Genomic DNA, 17,399 nt, shown 5'->3' with positions numbered 1-17,399 from the left:
ATTTGCTGAAAGGCACCCACAAATGTGAAAATTTGAAACAACAAGCCCATACTTTTTATTAGGTATAAACGTGATGCAGCATTAAAATACTATAGCAGTTTAGCAAACGAGAGAGACACGCTGCTTTTTAATTCGCATAAAGTATGTGCGAATAGAAAAGCAGCGTCTCGTTCTCTCGTTTGCTAAACCACTACACTATTTTCATTCTACATAGAGTTAATGGTTTATAAAAAAAGTATGTGCTTATTTACTCAAACTTTTACATTTATCAGTGCATGCCATTTTTGTGAATTTAAAAGCCATGTGTCTATTTTCCAATTGTTTTTTGGTAATGTGCTTCAGGGGCATCTGAAAAGTAGTGTGTCTTTCCCTTCATATTTATGTTTTTAAATTGCAAATGTTGCATATATAGGCATACTGTTCAAAGAAAGCACTTGCCTTTGTATGCCACATTTGCAATTCAATAATATAGATAAGAACGAAAACACACACTGCCTTTTAGATGCCTTAAAGCACATTTAGCACATTTCCCCCCAAAAACACTTTACTGTTTACTTTAAAGAGACAAAAAATATACTTAAAACACACCAAAACCACGCTGTCTTTAATATGCTGCCAAGCATATTACAAATAAACTAACAAAAAAAACACTCAGGGGCAGATTTACAAGCCCCCTGCGCCAGCAGTAGGTCACTTTTTGTGACGTACTGGTGGCGTATTTTACTGCTCCATATTTACAAGAACAGGAAAAGCCACCCTGCATGGCTTTTCCTATCATTATAAATACAGCCCCTTTACACACAGCACAACATGGGTGTTGCTGTGGGTGTTCCCACGCAACACCCATGGAACCAGACACATTTCCAAATTTACAAGGAATGGTAAATCTGGAAATGCGTGTGAATGCTACGCCTCCTCAGGGGAGGAGTAGGGAGGTGCAATGAGGAGAAATATTTTCATTTCTCCTCGTTTTTTCCTCTTTCAATGCGTGCTGCATTCTACAGCACGCCTTAAAAGAGGAAAATGCCTATAGTGATTGTTTTCGTGCAGGTAGGGACCCCTTCCTGCACAAAAACAATCTCCCCATGACGCAGGCATCCTTGCACCATGGTATAAGGGTGCCTGCGCCAGCGCATGGCAGCTGTTTGTGCGCCAGCACAGGGGGAGCACAGGAATACGACATATCATTTTTAATATGTTGCATTTCTGTGCTCTGAAAGTGACTCAGTGCGGCGCAGCCAAATGGCTTGCGGAATGCACTGACCGAGTCACTTTCTTGTAAATCTGCCCCTCAGTGTTTCACTGCGCACAAGAGCACATAACAAACACAGACTTACAATAAACAGATACTGTTTTGTTAAGAGCACTTCACACAAGTGCTGCATCCGTCCTATGCTTCTGGCCTAGTTAACATTTTAGGGCTAGTTTTCTGTTTGGATGTGGGTGGTGTTCCCTAAGTGAGGCAGGGCTATAATAACATAAACAAACGCAAACTTCCCACCATATGAATGCAAAAATAATCATAAATCCCAGTTAGGTCTTTTTATATTTATTGAATTAGCACACATTTGAGATGTAATGAACACCAATGTTGCCCCTTTCGCACCAAAGTGCCTGCATACCATTTCTTCACCCTGCCTACACTACTAAAATACACACCAGTCCATAACACTACACTATAATCAACTTAACAAAACTACACATATTCAGGAATTAAGCTATAATTGAACCACCCAGGATAATGTGCTGCACTGCTAAACACTTATTCGGTCCAAAGGCGAGACCTATTGGCTGTGGCAATGCTTGTTTATGTATTGAAATAAAATGTTCTTCAGGGGAAGACAAAAGATGGCATCTGAAGCCATCTGGTGGTCTAGACAAACAAGTTGTATTTTTATTAATGGAGTATTTCGTTATCTGTTATTTAAAAAAAAAAACCGTTGTAGAAGAAGAGGGGGGCTGTTCATGGGAAGTCTGAGCTCTAGGGGCATAATGGCCCTTCATGTCACCACCTCCGACCTTCATGACTCGCCTAGTCTTGTATCTTTGGTACTATGTTAATATGGAGGAGAAAATAAACTAGCATCTAACTATCTAGCTTTTGTTTCAATGCCATGTGTTGCTTGGCATGCACCATAAATGCTAGCAAAAAATTGGTGCATGTAACAAACAAAAAATGTAATTGCACACTTTGCTGTGAACTACCTGATTTTACTGGCCGTGTGCCCTTCTCAGCCCGGAATAATGACCTCCACTCCACCTATATTTCCCAAATCGAGCACCGCCGCACGTTTACTCTCCAATGCCAGCGTCAAGTAGCCAGTGAAGTGCATGGCCTTTTCACAAAAACGTGCGCATGCGTGTCGCAGCCTGTCACGCGTCTTCTCAGCACAGTCAGGTAGAAAGCAGGTATGCCAAGCCACAGAGCAGACCTCTAAACCAGCAGTAGCCCTGGAGGTGCTTCACACTGCGTGCAGCGTGAATGGACACCGAATGACAGCACTTCGAGGACTAAATGCAGCAGCGGCGTGGTGGGCCCCTCCAGCCTCAGACCACTGCACCGGCTACACAACTGATAGCTACGCCTCTGATGGGGAGAGGCCCTTGCGAAGAACCTATATTTATTTGCAAGGAGGCAGACACAGAGGGAGGAGTTACAGTACAGAAGGTGTCCTGAAAAACTAAGCGTGAAGAACACGTTTTCCCCCTTAGAGATGCTATGAACGGAACAAAGAACATCACGAACCAGCAGGGAGTCACACCACGAACCAGCAGGGGGGCGACCCTAAGCACTTCAATGCAGCCTGGTCGTTCTGCGCTCGCCTTACTGAGCTGAAAGCGTATGCTGACCCTTGCACTCCCAGATGCTGCGCCATCCCCTCCTCCTCTCTCCACCTCCCTCCACCACCCACACTGATAGAACCCTGCAGGGTGCTGTTTAAGGGGTTCTGGAATGGACCATCATTCTTGTTCATTACAGGTTCCCGCCATTAAACACCTCCACTTAGCGGCATATTAAAGCGTTTGGGACACTGGGCACTACTTTGGTCTACACCTAGCCCACGAAGCTGAAACCAAGCAGAGAGGAACAAAGCGGCTTGAAGTGACGTTTAAACGGGATGAGGGTGTTTCACAAAGAAGGACTGACTGCCAGACGTCAGTCTGAGGTTGGGCCGCCTCTCTCTCACCTGCTGCAGGTGTCGAGGGAATCAAGGCGATCTTCGCGAGCGAAAATTCGCAGGTAGACGGAATTAATTACAGCTTCTCCGGTGACAGCCTTATTACGCACACCCCGGCTGGGTGGCTAGGAAGTGCAGCGGCTGCCTTACAGCCTCCTAGAAAGCATAGCTGGTGTGATTAACGCTGCAATGTACAGACACTGCTTGAGATGACCTTGGGTTTTAGGAATGAATCTTCATTTCCGTTCTGGAGACAGGACTGTATAATTATCTACTGCCCTTGATGTCACTGCTAGGCCCTTTGCGTTGGTGCTACGGTGAGTAATTTCAGTTTCCTTCATATTGTTATTGTTGTTGCTGAAGGAACAGTCAGGCATTCAATCTTGCCCGCATCTGAGGTGCACTAATCTGGCAACTGCCATCTCAGTCCTTAGAGCCATGGAGGCCCAAGCGAGCCAGTGTTTTTAACTGGACACTTGATATACAGGTCTGTATTCTTTTCATTTTAGGGATCGGATGTTTTGATCATGACGTGTGTTTTTCAGCATGCATGAAGATGTATTTACACTCACTGCTTATTCCCGTCCTCTCCCTTCTCCTCACCTACACCCCGTGCTTCTCCCTTCTGTCTTCCCTTTCCCTTTACAGCATGCTTCTTTTTACTCCCTTCCAGCCTCTTAAATGCAACCTTCTTCTTTCCCACCTCCCCCTCCCATTGCCTTTATTATATGCTTCTCTCTGCCCTTTCCCTCTCCTTTCTATGCAAACTGCACTTCGTCCCACCTCCCTCAACTACATTCTGTGCTTTTCTCACCACTCCCTTGCATGTATTCTGTGCCTTCTACCTCTCTCACCTTCATTCTGCACTTACATTCCCTTTCCCTCCTCTTGCAAAAAATCTCTGCCTCTCTCAACCCTCTCTTACATCCCTCTCTTACACACATTCTGTCCTTCTGCCTTTTCCTCCCCTCATTGCGATCTATGCTTCCTCCATATTCCATCTTACTTACGCACATAATGTGCTTCTTCCTTCATTTTGGCCCCCCACGAGCACTGGCCACTTGGGTCTCTCTGTCCACCCATTCCTTTCAGGCCTTTCCCATTCTCTTGCATCTCTATTGCTAGAAGTTCTCATCATTCTAGCATCTCTACCCGATTTAAGAGCCCTATTGACACCCGGGGCAGCTGGGGGAGGAGGGGCTGCTTCCAGAACTGGTTGGCTGTCATGACCCAACCATGCCCCCATGCTCCATTTTAGTGGTGGCCTCCTGCAGAGTAGAACTGGGTTGAAAGTTTTTGCCAGAGCTTCCTTTGGTATCCAGGTCCAGTCCTGCTAGACTTCACAAAACCAGACACACCTCGCACCTACCCACCCCGCCAATACTGTCATCAACAGAAGGAAACAACTCCCGAAAATTGATCCCACAAACTACCACAATTTGTGAGAGGGAAGATTGCGATGCGTCTACTCATGTCCTTGGGGAAGGCAAAAGAGTAAAGGTCCCCCTCAACTTCTGCCTGACGGACCACAGAGCCAATCCAGGATCAGCCAGGGTTTCACTGTCTTGGACCGGACCACGTGCACCAAAAGACGAGGTAAGATCGAAGTTGCCCTTAGTCTTCATTCAAGGCCTCTTCTGTGTAGTGCAGCAGAGGATGAGAGAGCAGTCTAAACTGGCAAGAGCATCACCATCGGGCGTTTGCTCTGTCACAGTAGGGGACTAGTGATGAGGGTGCAGCCTGGCAACAGTGTGCATCAGTAAGGCCCCTATGCTGTCAGATGCCGTAGTCAGTGAAGAAAGAGTAGTGTGGCTTAGCAGGGGTTAGTCTAGCTCTCTGTGCCAGAGGAGGGGCCAGTAAAGATTTACTGCTCGACAGTGGGCGTGGCTCTAAATCCGGCTCTGATCCCGTGGCCAGCAGCCAGTGAAGCCCTTTGTGTTGCTGAGGCGGCAGAGGGACCCGAGGGTTGGCTGGCCCTGCCAGCTCCACTGGCTTTCACTTTGGCCTGAGTGCCTTAGGTAAGTGAAGTAGCAGCCTATCTGGGTGGTGAAGAGGTGATACATGCCTGGAAAGGATGGGCAGTGGGGTGGTGCTTGCCTGAGGTGCTCTTCAAGGGGGGTGATGCCTGGTATGGGGGATTTGGGGGTTATCACCTGCCTTGAAGTCTGAGGGAGAAGGCTGCCTTCATGTGGAGCTTGAAAGGGGTGATGGCATTGCCCCTTGATAACTCAGTGTTACTAGGGAACGTCTAAAATGCTGAATCTGTTTCTGAGAGTCAGTTAGCAGATCTTGGTAGGTTATGTCTAAAAAGCTTAATGTGGACAAATTATAGTTCTGGATAATCCCTGAAATATGTTGTTGTGTTGTAACTATTTCAACCCCCCAGTCTTTTTCTTCTGTAACTACTCCTGCAAAACATGTCACAATGATTCTACGTAACTCTCTAACAGTCTTACTTACAGTGCCACAACATACCTGTAATTCACTGTGAGGCGCTCTGATGCCGCATAAGTTCATGGAGGTAGCTGGGGCAGGGGGAGGTGATCGTTTGTGATGGCTGATTTAAGGGGTAAAATGTGATTGCTGAATGGTGGGTATAGTCGAGGCCACTGGAATTATGAGATTTTGCTGCCACAGTGTTATACACATAATTATGAATTTGCCACATTTGCCACATAATCCACCATCTGCTTCATAATTGGCAGAATTTAATAAAAATCATATTTTTAGATTAAATGGAATAAAAGTTACCAAAAACGCAAGTGAATCATGTTGCAGTGCAGAGGAAGTCCCTTTACAAAGTTTGACTGATCAAATATCTGTTGCGTATTGTTGTTTTTGTGTGTTAAAGGGGTACTAATGAGGTGAAACCTTCTCTCAGAGAGTGTTAACATGTAAACGTGAGAACATAATGAAGTAATACTATCATAAAATATGCCAAATTACGATGCATAATTTTGCTCTTCTTGCCACATAATTTAGTCAACCTGTTGCATAATTTGATCCTCTCCTGCCCAATAATTCCAGTGGCCCTGAAAAGTGATGTCTGCCCTGAGGGGTATGGTACCAGTATATTGTTGGCAGAGTACCCTGTGTCATAAATATGGTGTACAAAATATTTCCCCATTGGAGTTAATAGTAAAACATCTACACCCAACTGGACGGTACTTTTGTAAATGATGTTAAGGACAAGATATTTATGACTGAAGATATATCTGTGTCAAAAAGTTTGACTGACAACCCATCTTGGGAGACCAGAGAGGAATGGGTGACCTTCACTATACAGCAAGTTGCATTTAAAGATTACACAAGAATTTCAACTTGGACATATGTTTATAATGTCACTATCAAGTTAGACATGTTATAGTGCTATAAAACATGGGATTCAGCAATGACTGCATTAAACACCCGACTTTAATTTCTTTATATATGGCGACTTGTGGTGCACCCAGTCACCAATTATAAGGAAAAGAGTTCAAAACTCAACTGTAATAAGTTATTACACTCTAGTTATGACCTTACAATTCATACTGCCAGAGCCAGCAGCTGAGGTGAAAGGCAAGGCAGGTCACAGAGCATAATGAATGCAGCTTTTTGTAGCAAAGAACATGTTCCTTTGCTTTTCTTTCATCTGCTCAATGTATCTACCTACAATAAGCAGAAAGAACATGTTTATTTTTTGCTCTCCTTGGATAATTATAGAAAATGTAGAATCTTTCTGCATGTTTCTACATATTCCGAGGTAGTGCAGCATTAAAAAAAAAGACTTATGTTGAAATGTTTCTAATATCTTTTTGATGTGTTTAATTTTGCACTAGAAGTTCATGTTTCCAACCATACTTTCTCTTTCATATGAAAGAGCTACACACCAAGGTTTCAAGTGGTTTGTGGAAAAGTTAATGGTGTGGAATAAAGTACCCCTTGCCGTACAGTATAAGGATATTGAAAATCACCTCAAAGTTCTATAACCTTATGAAGGAACTCGGTCTTAGGCCTCGTTCCTCTACATGGTTATAGAACTCCTTGGTGACTTGGAACATCCTTATAATGTAAGGTGGGGGGTACTTTATTCCTTATATAAACTTAGCAGCTAAGTTTGATAGCAAGTAAAGGGTCTGTGAGCGAAAGCTTTCTGATCTGATTTACACTGTGATTTCAGAAAGTCTCTACAGGCTGTGGGATTGCTCAGTGAACTGAACATTTGCCTTTTATAAATGCAGTGTTCTGAAAATCAAGAGCTGAAATCCGAACTTGGAAGACTTAAACTTCCACCCTTCCAAGAGAGGTTGAGTAAATACCATGAATTAGTAATAACGTCTGTTACAGCGCTTAGAAAATGCAGACGTGCAGTACTTAGCGCTATAGATGCAATCTATCAGAACGTTTACAAAGTCGTATAACTATGGAAGCATTTTTGCAACATTAAATCTGGGCTGAAAATCTATCTGGATACTTCGTCAATGAGAGTCAAGGCATGATACTGCCGGATGTGTTGATTACTACCAGAAGGGGTGATCAAAACAAAGAGTCTGTAAGGGGGGAGCAGCTGAGAAAAGATGATGCTGACGAGGGAAAAAAGGAAAGTATTTTCAGTTGTAGACACTGGGAAAATGTGCTGCACGCATCTTACCACAATCAACTGGTGAGGCCACGAGGGACAGAGGAGATTAACATGCTCATGTGTACCTTTGCTTAAAATGCCTAAATCTGACTAACTATGCATGTGTATATATCTCATACAAAGTCCATATTAAACATTTAAACAAACAAGGCTGCATTACCATGAAAGATTGTTGGATAAATTAACGTGTTTGGCAAGGTGCAGTGTCCTTTTTATGTTCCACCTCCAGGCACATTCAACAGCTGTGGTGGTGGGACCCAAATGAGTTCTGGGAAAAACAGAGCTGGGGCACGAGCCCCATCTGGCCCTCCTCTAGAGACGTCACTGCGTCGCAGAGTTTTCACGCGCTCGGACTGGGCGTACTGTAGGTCTATATTTTGTAGGTATAAAAACCTTGCCTTTGCTGAGCCGGTCGCTTGGCATTCACACACGAATCCGCATGAATCTGCAGCCCATTTACATTTTCGGTGGGTAAAATGAAGATGGTCAGGTGCTGTGCCATATATAGGACAAACCTGCTGCAGGTGTTTTTGAGTGGAATGTGAAGAAATAGAATTGTGCTTTTTTATGCATACATATTTTCCTGTAACCCGAACACTGTTTTCACGGGTTCTGCTACAGGGACTGTGTCACTGAGATCAGCTAATTTCCCCCTCTTAGTTCACTCCCTTGGTGGGCTATTTGCCGGGCCACTGGAACGATGTGATTTTGCAGCGTTGTTCCACATAATTATGAATGCACAGCATTTGCCGCATATTCTATCATATGCTACATATTATGCAGATTTTAACCAAAAAAAGGTTCCTAGCTCAAATAGATCAAACGTTACTGAAAATGCAGCAACACGTGTTGCTGGGCAGTGGAAGTTTTTAGCAAAGGTTTACTTGTCACGTTTCTGTCACTTATAACTACATTTGGGTGTTATTCTGCAACTAATGATGTGAGACCTCTTTCCAGACAATGTTAACCTGAGTAAAAATGGCAAAATCAAAAAGTAATACTATTGCAAAATGTGCTGCATTATGCAGCATAACTTGGCTCTTCTTGCCGCATAATTTAGTCTTGACTGCCACATCATTGAGTCCTCCCCTGCTGTATAATTCCACTGGCCCTGGCTATATGGAATACAGGAGGAACCCACAGTATGCTGAGACTCTATGGGCTGATTTTAGGGTTGATGGATAAAGGGTTCATCTTCTATCCAGCCTGGCCAACTGTCCCGAGGGAAAACACACAATTTGCTTATAGACATGGACATACTTTGCTACCCCGCACACATATCCTCCTGCCGATAGTAGGAGTCACTCACTGGTCTATGCGACTGGGTTGAGCAAAGTTTCCAGGGCTGCTTTTAGATCCTAGTCCACAGCATCTCACTTTTGAATGTTCTTTTAGGAGCCCCTTTAGGCCATAGGCATGTGGTTCTCTTCACCTTCATAAGTGGCCTGCTCAAAATTCCCCTCTACATGGCCTGGGTTAGGGCATTTCACCTCTTGCAACTGAAAGGGCCTACAGATCCCCCGGGCCCCACCTCTCACAATCAGGGATTGGAGCTGCGGACTCCAGGTACAGGCAGGCTGAAAAAACCCAGAGTATGCTATGTCCTGCACTCCAGGTACCAACAACATACTAAGAATTAGCATTTTTTACCATGTCATTATTATCTGTCTGTAATTGTTTTAATGCTATTTTATACTTCATTATTCACATTTGGAAAGTGCAAGTGTGTCGGTGTGCAAGGCAGCAAACTGTAGGCCGGAGTCCAGGGCTTTAAGTGGGTCGGGTCTCTCTAAGTCTCAGACCCAAAAGCAATAAAAAACGGGCCCTGGAAGGGTCCCAATCAGGCCCTAAATTCATGTCCTTAACATAACAAGCAAAACATTGGATTTCTGAACCATTCATGTAAAAAAACATTAAGGGAATCCATGTCAGCGATTTAGTTCCTGTTCATGTTTCAAGTTTTGAATCTTACATTCCCTTAAAGTGCTAGCTATTTCCTGTTTCTTTTCTGTGTAGCATATTACTCTTGAACTGAGCATACTTTGAACTGAGTCGCCCTCAGGTGTTTATAGCGGCTCACGATTGAGAGCTCTAGAGTTTCTCACAGAGCCTGTCAGTGGGTCAGAAAAGGTGTTCAGAATTCAGGGTCACGCAATCCTTAGTGTCTCTGCGGAGAGCACGTTACAATGGTCTTGTATTGCAGTTGCAATTGTGGTTTTGTGTAAATGTTTGTGAAGCAGGTACACTGTTATCAAATTAGTAAGAAGGCAAAAGTATGAGAAAATGCAGTGGTTACAGCTGAGCAGCGGCAGTTTCTTCACTCAGGCAGGGGAGTGTCGCCCCTACCCCCCACCTGCTGCCAGCTGTGCAGAAAAAAATGAAATAGCAATGAAAAGATTTCATTGCCATTTTATTTTTTACTGTTTTGCGTGCTGTAGCAGCCAGCCTGCCCGGAGCCCACAGACCTATGGGGCGTGTCCTCTGCTGCCAATTGGCTCCAGAGGGCAGGAGCATTGGCAGGTTGGATGCTCCAAAGTGCACATATCACTTTGGTAGCTGTCTTGTGCCGTCCAAAGTGACATGTGCATTTTGAAGCTCTCCACCTAGCTGTCTTAGACAGCTGGGTGGAGACCAAGCACAGGCCTAAAGGGCCTGAAGGAGTGTCCAGCCAAGATGCTCCATCCAATCCTGGCGCTGTTCCAGCAGTGGTTTGTCCGCTCACCACTCCCAATAGCTGGCAGCCGCCACTGCAGCTGAGTCGGATGATGTGTGTTTGATGGTGGTGAACTGAAGAAGATGCGGGGAAGTGAATTCTGAAAAGAGGGTGCTGAAGAGGAAAGAGATGAGGTGTAAGATATGCAGATGGCAGTGATGTGAAGAGAAAAAGGGGATATATGGCTAACATTGAGTGATCATAACAGCAGTGAATGAAGTGTTCTAAAGACAGCTACCCCTTTCACAGGCCACGGTAATGATAAATTCACAGTCTTTTAGAATGAAGACATTGTCAATATTAATTGTTTACAACAAAATCATTGTTGTTACTCATTTATCTTAAACACCTAACAGTAGACATGGCTGATTTAAGGTGTATGTCTGTTGTTTTGATATATATATATGTATATATATTACCTACTTGCAGCCTGAGTAGTTATAGTTAGGATGTATAACTTTGGCGTCGTTTGATGAATCCTCGGAAAATTTCCAGAACTAGTTCAACGCTCACTTCAGCTGCTGTCTCGAAAATTTTGAGGTGACCAGTCAGGTGGGGGCCGAGAAAAAGGGGGAGTCCCAAAATTGATTTTCCCGTTTTAATTTTCATAGGAACTTTGGACAAGGTTACAGCCCGAACTGCTGAATGGAATTATGCCAAATTTGGCAGACAGGTAGCTGCTGGTCCAGAAAGAGACAATTTTGTTAAATAGAGTTATCTAAATACATTTCCAGTTGTATATATAGAGATGCGGTGGATCAGCAACCTCTCCCGAGTTCGTGCTGAGATCTGATTAGCTGCCAACCCCTCAAGCCAGGAAGAGTTGGCAGCCATCTTGTGACTCAGATGAACGGAGTCACAGAAAAAGATTTTTAAATAAAGAAAAGAGGGCAGGGTGGAAACACCCTGACCCCCTAGGCCTTTTTTTGGGGGGAGGGGGTTCCAACTGGGACTCCCCAGGGCCAAAAAAGCATTTAATTTTTTTTGCTGGAGTTGTGGTGGATCCGATAATCCTGTCAATTTGTTTTTTAATAAACGAAGAGTGGGCTCCCACTCTGTTAATTATGGCCCTCAGGTGGGCAAGGTCCCAGGGGCATTTGTTATTATAGGAGGGGGGTGCACGTTATAGTTAGTTGGGCATTTCACTCGTACAAAACCAGTGAAATTCGGCCTTTATAGTTAGTTCAGCTAACTATAACTCGCACCCCCGCAATGCACTGCTGATGCCGTCACATATTACATCATTCATGACATGGTCAGTGACATCACTGATGACATCTCAAATGACATCACTGATGACATCCTCCAGTGACTGTGTGTTTCTATAAAGTTTAAATATGTTTTATATATATGACAAGGTGTATTGAAGAATGAGTGGGTGTATAAGTATCTAAATGGAGGATTTAGTAGGTGCATGACTGACTGTATAAGTGAGTGATTAAATGTGTCTTACTGAATGCATGGGTTGGTGACTAAACTGTGTGAATTTCTGTCTCAGTCTGTCTGTTGTAGTGAAAGCTGCTGCATGGGTTGGTGAGTAGCTACATGAGTGTCTATATGGGTTATTGATTGGTTGCCTGAGTATTTGTATGGGTGCCTGAGTGTGTGTGTGGTTGAGGGGGTGTGACTTTGTGCAGAGATGTGTGATTGGGTGAGTCACTGGGTGTATGGGTTCAAGAGTGTGTTTGTGAAGGGCTGTATGGGTGAGTGAGCGTGCGTATGGCTGAATTGGTGAGTGAAAGGATGTCTCAGTGGTATATGTGTGAGTAAGTACATATGTGAAAGGAAGTATATGTGAGTGTTAGAGTATATAAATGACTACATGTGGGAGTGAGTGATTGTGAGAGTGGCTGTATTAATGAGTGTGTGCTTGTGTCATTGATTGTATAAGAGAGTAAGTATGCGTTGGTATCTGTATGAATAGGTGAGGCGGTGTGTGTATAACTGTAGAGGTGAGTAAATGGGAGTGTGATTGATTCTTTGCATGACTGACTATGTGTGTGAGTAACTCTATGGGTGAGTGGCAGTGTGTGAGTGTCTGTATAGGTGTATGAGTGCATATGATAGTGCTGTATTGATAAGTGACTGCATGTATGAGTGTCTGTATGAGTCAATAAGGGGATGTGTGTGTAGACCTAGGAAACAGTGAGCGGGTATGTAGTAACTGGTATTGGTGTGTCTATGGTTTCGAAAATGGTAGTCTGTATTTTAGAGTGGGTGTATCAAAGGTTATATTAGGGTGTGAGGAGTTGCAACAGATTATCACGTGGATGATGTCATCAGTGATATCATCAGTGATGTAATTTGAGATGTCATCAGTGATGTCACTGACCATGTCATAAATGATGTAATATATGACGTCATCAGCAGTGCATTGCGGGGGCACGAGTTATAGTTAGCTGAACTAACAATAACGGCCGAATTTCACTGTTTTGTACGAGTGAAATGTCCAACTAACTATAATGTCCCCTAAACCTTTGGATTTTTCAGTAAATTTCAAACATCTTTTTAATACTAATTTCTAACTATAAGGTCCCTGAAACCTATGGTTTTTTCAGTGAATTTCAAAGGCTTTTTAAATGCTAATTTCTAACTATAACGTCCCTGAAACCTATGGTTTTGTCAGTGAATTTCAAAGATTTTTTAAATGCTAATTTGTAATTATAACATAGCAGTCGCATTTGCAGAGTGATGGAGAAAGGTGAGCGTGGCGTCCGAACACCTCTTGGCAATCCCACTGTGTGTGATCTACTGGAGGTAACAGGAGGGGTAGTTAGCCCCCAACATCAACATTGGGGGGGCAACTACCCCTCCTATTACCTCTAGTAAGTCCCACACAGCAGGATTGGTAACTTCTCATACCAGGTCCCGGCCCCTTTCTCCACCACTCTGTAAACGCGCCCCCTGGCGTATTGTAAGTTGGGGAATTATAGTTAGAAATTTGCATTTAAAAAAACCTTTGAAATTCACAGAAAAAAACCATAGGTTTCAGGGACGTTACAGTTAGAAATTAGCATATAAAAAACTTGGAAATTCACTGAAAAAAACATATTTTTCAGGGAGGTTATAGTTAGTTGGACATTTCACTTGTATAAAGAGTGAGTAGTAGAGAGTAGTAGAGTGAGTAGTAGAGAATGAGTAGTAGAGAGTGAGTAGTAGAGAGTGAGTAGTAGAGAGTGTGTAGTAGAGTGAGAAGTGGGGAGTAGTAGAGTAGTAGACATTTCACTTGTATAAAGAGTGAGTAGTAGAGAGTAGTAGAGTGAGTAGTAGAGAATGAGTAGTAGAGAGAGAGTAGTAGAAAGTGAGTAGTAGAGAGTAGTGGAGTAGGAGAGAGTGAGTAGTAGAGAGTAGTACAGAGTGAGTAGTAGAGTGAGTAGTAGGGAGTAGTAGAGAGTGAATAGTAGAGTGAGTAGTAGAGAGCAAGTAGTAGAGAGTGAGTAGTAGAGAGTAGTAGAGAGTGAGTAGTAGAGAGAGTAGTAGAGAGTAGTAGAGTAGTAGAGAGTGTAAGTAAGTAAGTAAGTAATTTTATTAGCATAGTTACTTAAAACCATTGCTATACAAAGTTGATTAAAAATACAAAAATACAATTCTAGGTAAAAACAGAATAAAATTGCGCGCTTCATGTTAGTAGGGTTATTTCTTCTTTCTCGGTTTCCTCATGAGTTCGTATGGTCAATAATGTCAGTCGACAAGCAGTGTTAAGTCGATGATACAGGGACCGTTATAGATTAATTTTTGGCATCTTTTTTTCCACTGCCTTCATAAATTTTACAAAGCTGCAATTCATGCGAGGATCGTGGGAAGAAAAGCAAACAAGAACTGCCTTTCTACATGTGCGGATCCCTTGCTGATTAAAGTGGTGTTTCAACAAGTGTTTTCGTTCATCACGTAGTTTCTCACAAGAGCAGATCAAGTGCAGCATATCCTCTTGCCCCAAACCACATAGCCGACAAAGAGGATCAGCTTTTATTTTGATCCAGATTGGAAGATTTTGAATGCAGGGGAGCAGGCCCAGCCTGTACTTTAAAAAGCACATTTTGGTGGATTTAGAATATCCCTCGCCAAAATAATACTGTGGTGCCTTCTTTGAATACGAATTTAGGATCATCCAGCCATGCGTTCTTTTGGAAAGGGCTGCCTTGTCTTGAACCCATGATAGCTGTTTGATCGATTTTTTGACCAGTTTTTTGAAGGTTGTGTGGTTTGCTGGGGTATCCCAGAGCTGCTCTAATCCCGTGTTCTTCAGGCTGTCCCGTAGGAACTTGGCTGCTGCCGAGGACGGGTGTTGGGCTAACTCCATCGACAAATATTCATTTAATGTTCCTTGTATCGATTTCCTCACTTTGTCCCAGGCTATCATGTAGGCTCCCTGCCTTGCCAGGATCTGTTGGTCAATGCCAAATTCAAGCTTAATTTGAGCTGGTGAGGTTTGCTTGGGCAAGCTGAAGATGATTCTGTAGGCAGCTGTTATTGTATTATCAAGGGTCTTGGCGTCTCTTCCTCTAAGCACCTCGCTCCCGTAGGTAATCGTTGGAAGAAGTTTAGCGCGGATTACTTGCGTCAAGGGCAGGAGAGACGGGCCAGAAAGTTTGTTGTTTAGAGATTTTAGCGAAATTGCCAAAGATATCCCTTTCCCTCGAATGCTCGTTCTTTGGGCGGAAAACTGCCCTCCGTTATCAATCTTCACTCCTAGATATTTATATATTGGCGTGTCTCCGATTCTTATTTTATCCCAGTACCATGATGTTGATTTGTTTCTTTTCTTGCTGATGGTCATTGACTGGGTTTTCTCCAGGTTTATTATAAGCTCATTTTTACTTGAATAGCATTGTGTTGCATTCAGGAGGTGCTGAAGTCCTACCTTGGTATAGCTTATAAGGACGATATCGTCAGCATAAAGTAGGCAAGGTAGTTGCAGTCCTCCTAATTTGGGGGCGTGGGAGTTGCAGCCATTTAAAATGGGGACAAGGTCGCTTAGGAACAGATTAAATAGGGTGGGGGCCAGGACGCAGCCTTGTTTCAGGCCCTTGTTGGTCGGTATGCGCCTGGACAGGACGGATCCATCCCCCACCTTTATCTGTACCCAGGTCTCTGTATGGAGGTTGATTAGCAGGTTCAAAAGGGGTCTAGGTATCCCCCAATCATTTAGTTTAGACCATAAAAGGTTCCGGTTTATATGGTCAAAAGCAGCCTTGTAGTCAATGAAGCAGAAGTGTATGGGCATTTTGTTAGATTCTGACTTGTCTATTTGCATGCCCATGCTCAAGATGTTCGTCATTGTCCCTACTGCTTTGGCAAAGCCAGTCTGGTTTGCTGGGATTAAGGATCTCTCTGTTGCCCAGGCCATCAGCTCTTCTAGTAGGATGCCTGCAAAATATTTTGCCTCATTGTCAATTAAAGCCACCAGTCGATAGTTTTGAGGGAAAGCCTTGTCTCCTGCCTTGTGAATTGGGGAGATAATTGAGCCCTTCCAGGAGCTTGGCAGGATGTTATAGTATCTTATCTCCAGAAAAAGCGGTTCCAGGGCTGCTGCCCAGCCTGCCACATCTTGTTTGTAGAGAATTGGCAGGATTCCATTCGGCCCTGGTGCTCCCTCTCTTCTTCCCTTCTTGATTAAACGCTGAATGGTGTTTTGTAAGTTCAGCAGATTCTCTCTATCATTTTGAATCTGCCCTTCTGTATAATTTGTGTTGTTGCTCATTAGAGATTTTTGAGTGTCAAACTCATGGTCCTGGTTATGTCCCGCAGCCTGGTGAAAATGGCTGCCAAGATAGTTTGCCCATTTGTCCTCTGAGATGTTAGATGAGACCCCATGGTGCATGGGTCTTATAAATGAGTTTATTGATTTCCAGAACCTTGCCCCGTCATTCCGTTTGATGTCAGAGTGTAGTCTCGCCCATAGGTTGTCCTCAGCGGATTTGTTTGCTTCCCATTTTGATTTTTTCAGTGTTAATTTTAATTTCCGTTGTTGATCACGCTTTGCTAGGTTCGTAGGATTCTGTTGAAGTTCTCTCATTGTGCGATAGATTGAGGTTTTTATGCCTCTGATTTTTCCTTTATGTTCTCGGGAGAATTTGCTCGATCTTTCATTGCTTAATTGTGGTTGTATTTTAGGTCTTGTAGCGTACATGGACATAGTATTTGTAAAATGTTCCCAATTTGTGATTTCGCTGTATCCAGTACAGCTCCCAAAATGCTGTTTTGCTCTTTCCACTAAGGCTCCGTCTATTACTGCTGAATACTTAATTTTTTTGAAGTTGACGGTATGGGTTAACTCTTTTGGTTCTTTCGAGAGTTCAAAATTGGGTTTTGCAATCTTAAAGATGGTTTCTTGGGGGCAGTGATCGCTGTCTCCGCTACGACCTATCTGATATGATTTTAAAAACTGAAATAATGGTAATGAAATGAAGGTATAGTCTAAAATGCTGCTTACTCTTGTTGAATGAAAAGTTGCAGCTGGGGGATTGTCTCCAGATGTCCTTCCATTTAAGGCCCTGATGTTGAAATGAACCAGATCTTCCAGAATCTTATTACCTAGCTTTGTTTGCTTGGAAATCTGTGAAATCGCTTGTGAAGGGATGTCCCAGATTGCATTTTGAATTTGTGGGTCAACTTCTTGCGTGGCGCCCATGAGGTTGAGGTTGAAGTCCCCAGTGAGAATAACGTTTGTTGTAGGTCTTTCCCTAATGCAAGACTCCATGAAGCTGCAAAGGTTTTTAGCTTCTTTTCTTTTCTTTCTCGGGTGAATGTAGACGTTGATTAGAGTAATATCATTTTCGGTGGAGCCTATTATAAGTTGTGGCAGATGAATATTTACCGCCAATAAGGCTGTGAGAGTTGGGCCAACTTCTTTTGCCGTCAAAATGCTTGTGGCTGCTATATAAGT

General features: G+C 43.4%; 1 protein-coding gene across 1 annotated transcript in view; it reads left to right on the top strand.

The window, feature by feature from the left end:
• The first annotated feature begins 4,761 nt into the window (after positions 1-4,761).
• LOC146866278 (uncharacterized) overlaps positions 4,762-17,399 on the top strand; it is a 215,626-nt gene continuing 202,988 nt past the window's right edge. Inside the window, exon 1 of the mRNA XM_085640814.1 lies at positions 4,762-4,775. The gene's annotated coding sequence lies outside the window, so the exon portion shown is untranslated. The remainder of the gene's footprint in view (positions 4,776-17,399) is intronic.

The sequence above is a fragment of the Triturus cristatus genome, chromosome 2_1 (genome assembly GCF_964204655.1).
Source record: "Triturus cristatus chromosome 2_1, aTriCri1.1, whole genome shotgun sequence".
In the NCBI taxonomy this organism is placed as follows: domain Eukaryota; kingdom Metazoa; phylum Chordata; class Amphibia; order Caudata; family Salamandridae; genus Triturus; species Triturus cristatus.
This window is presented reverse-complemented; position numbering and strand designations above follow the sequence as displayed.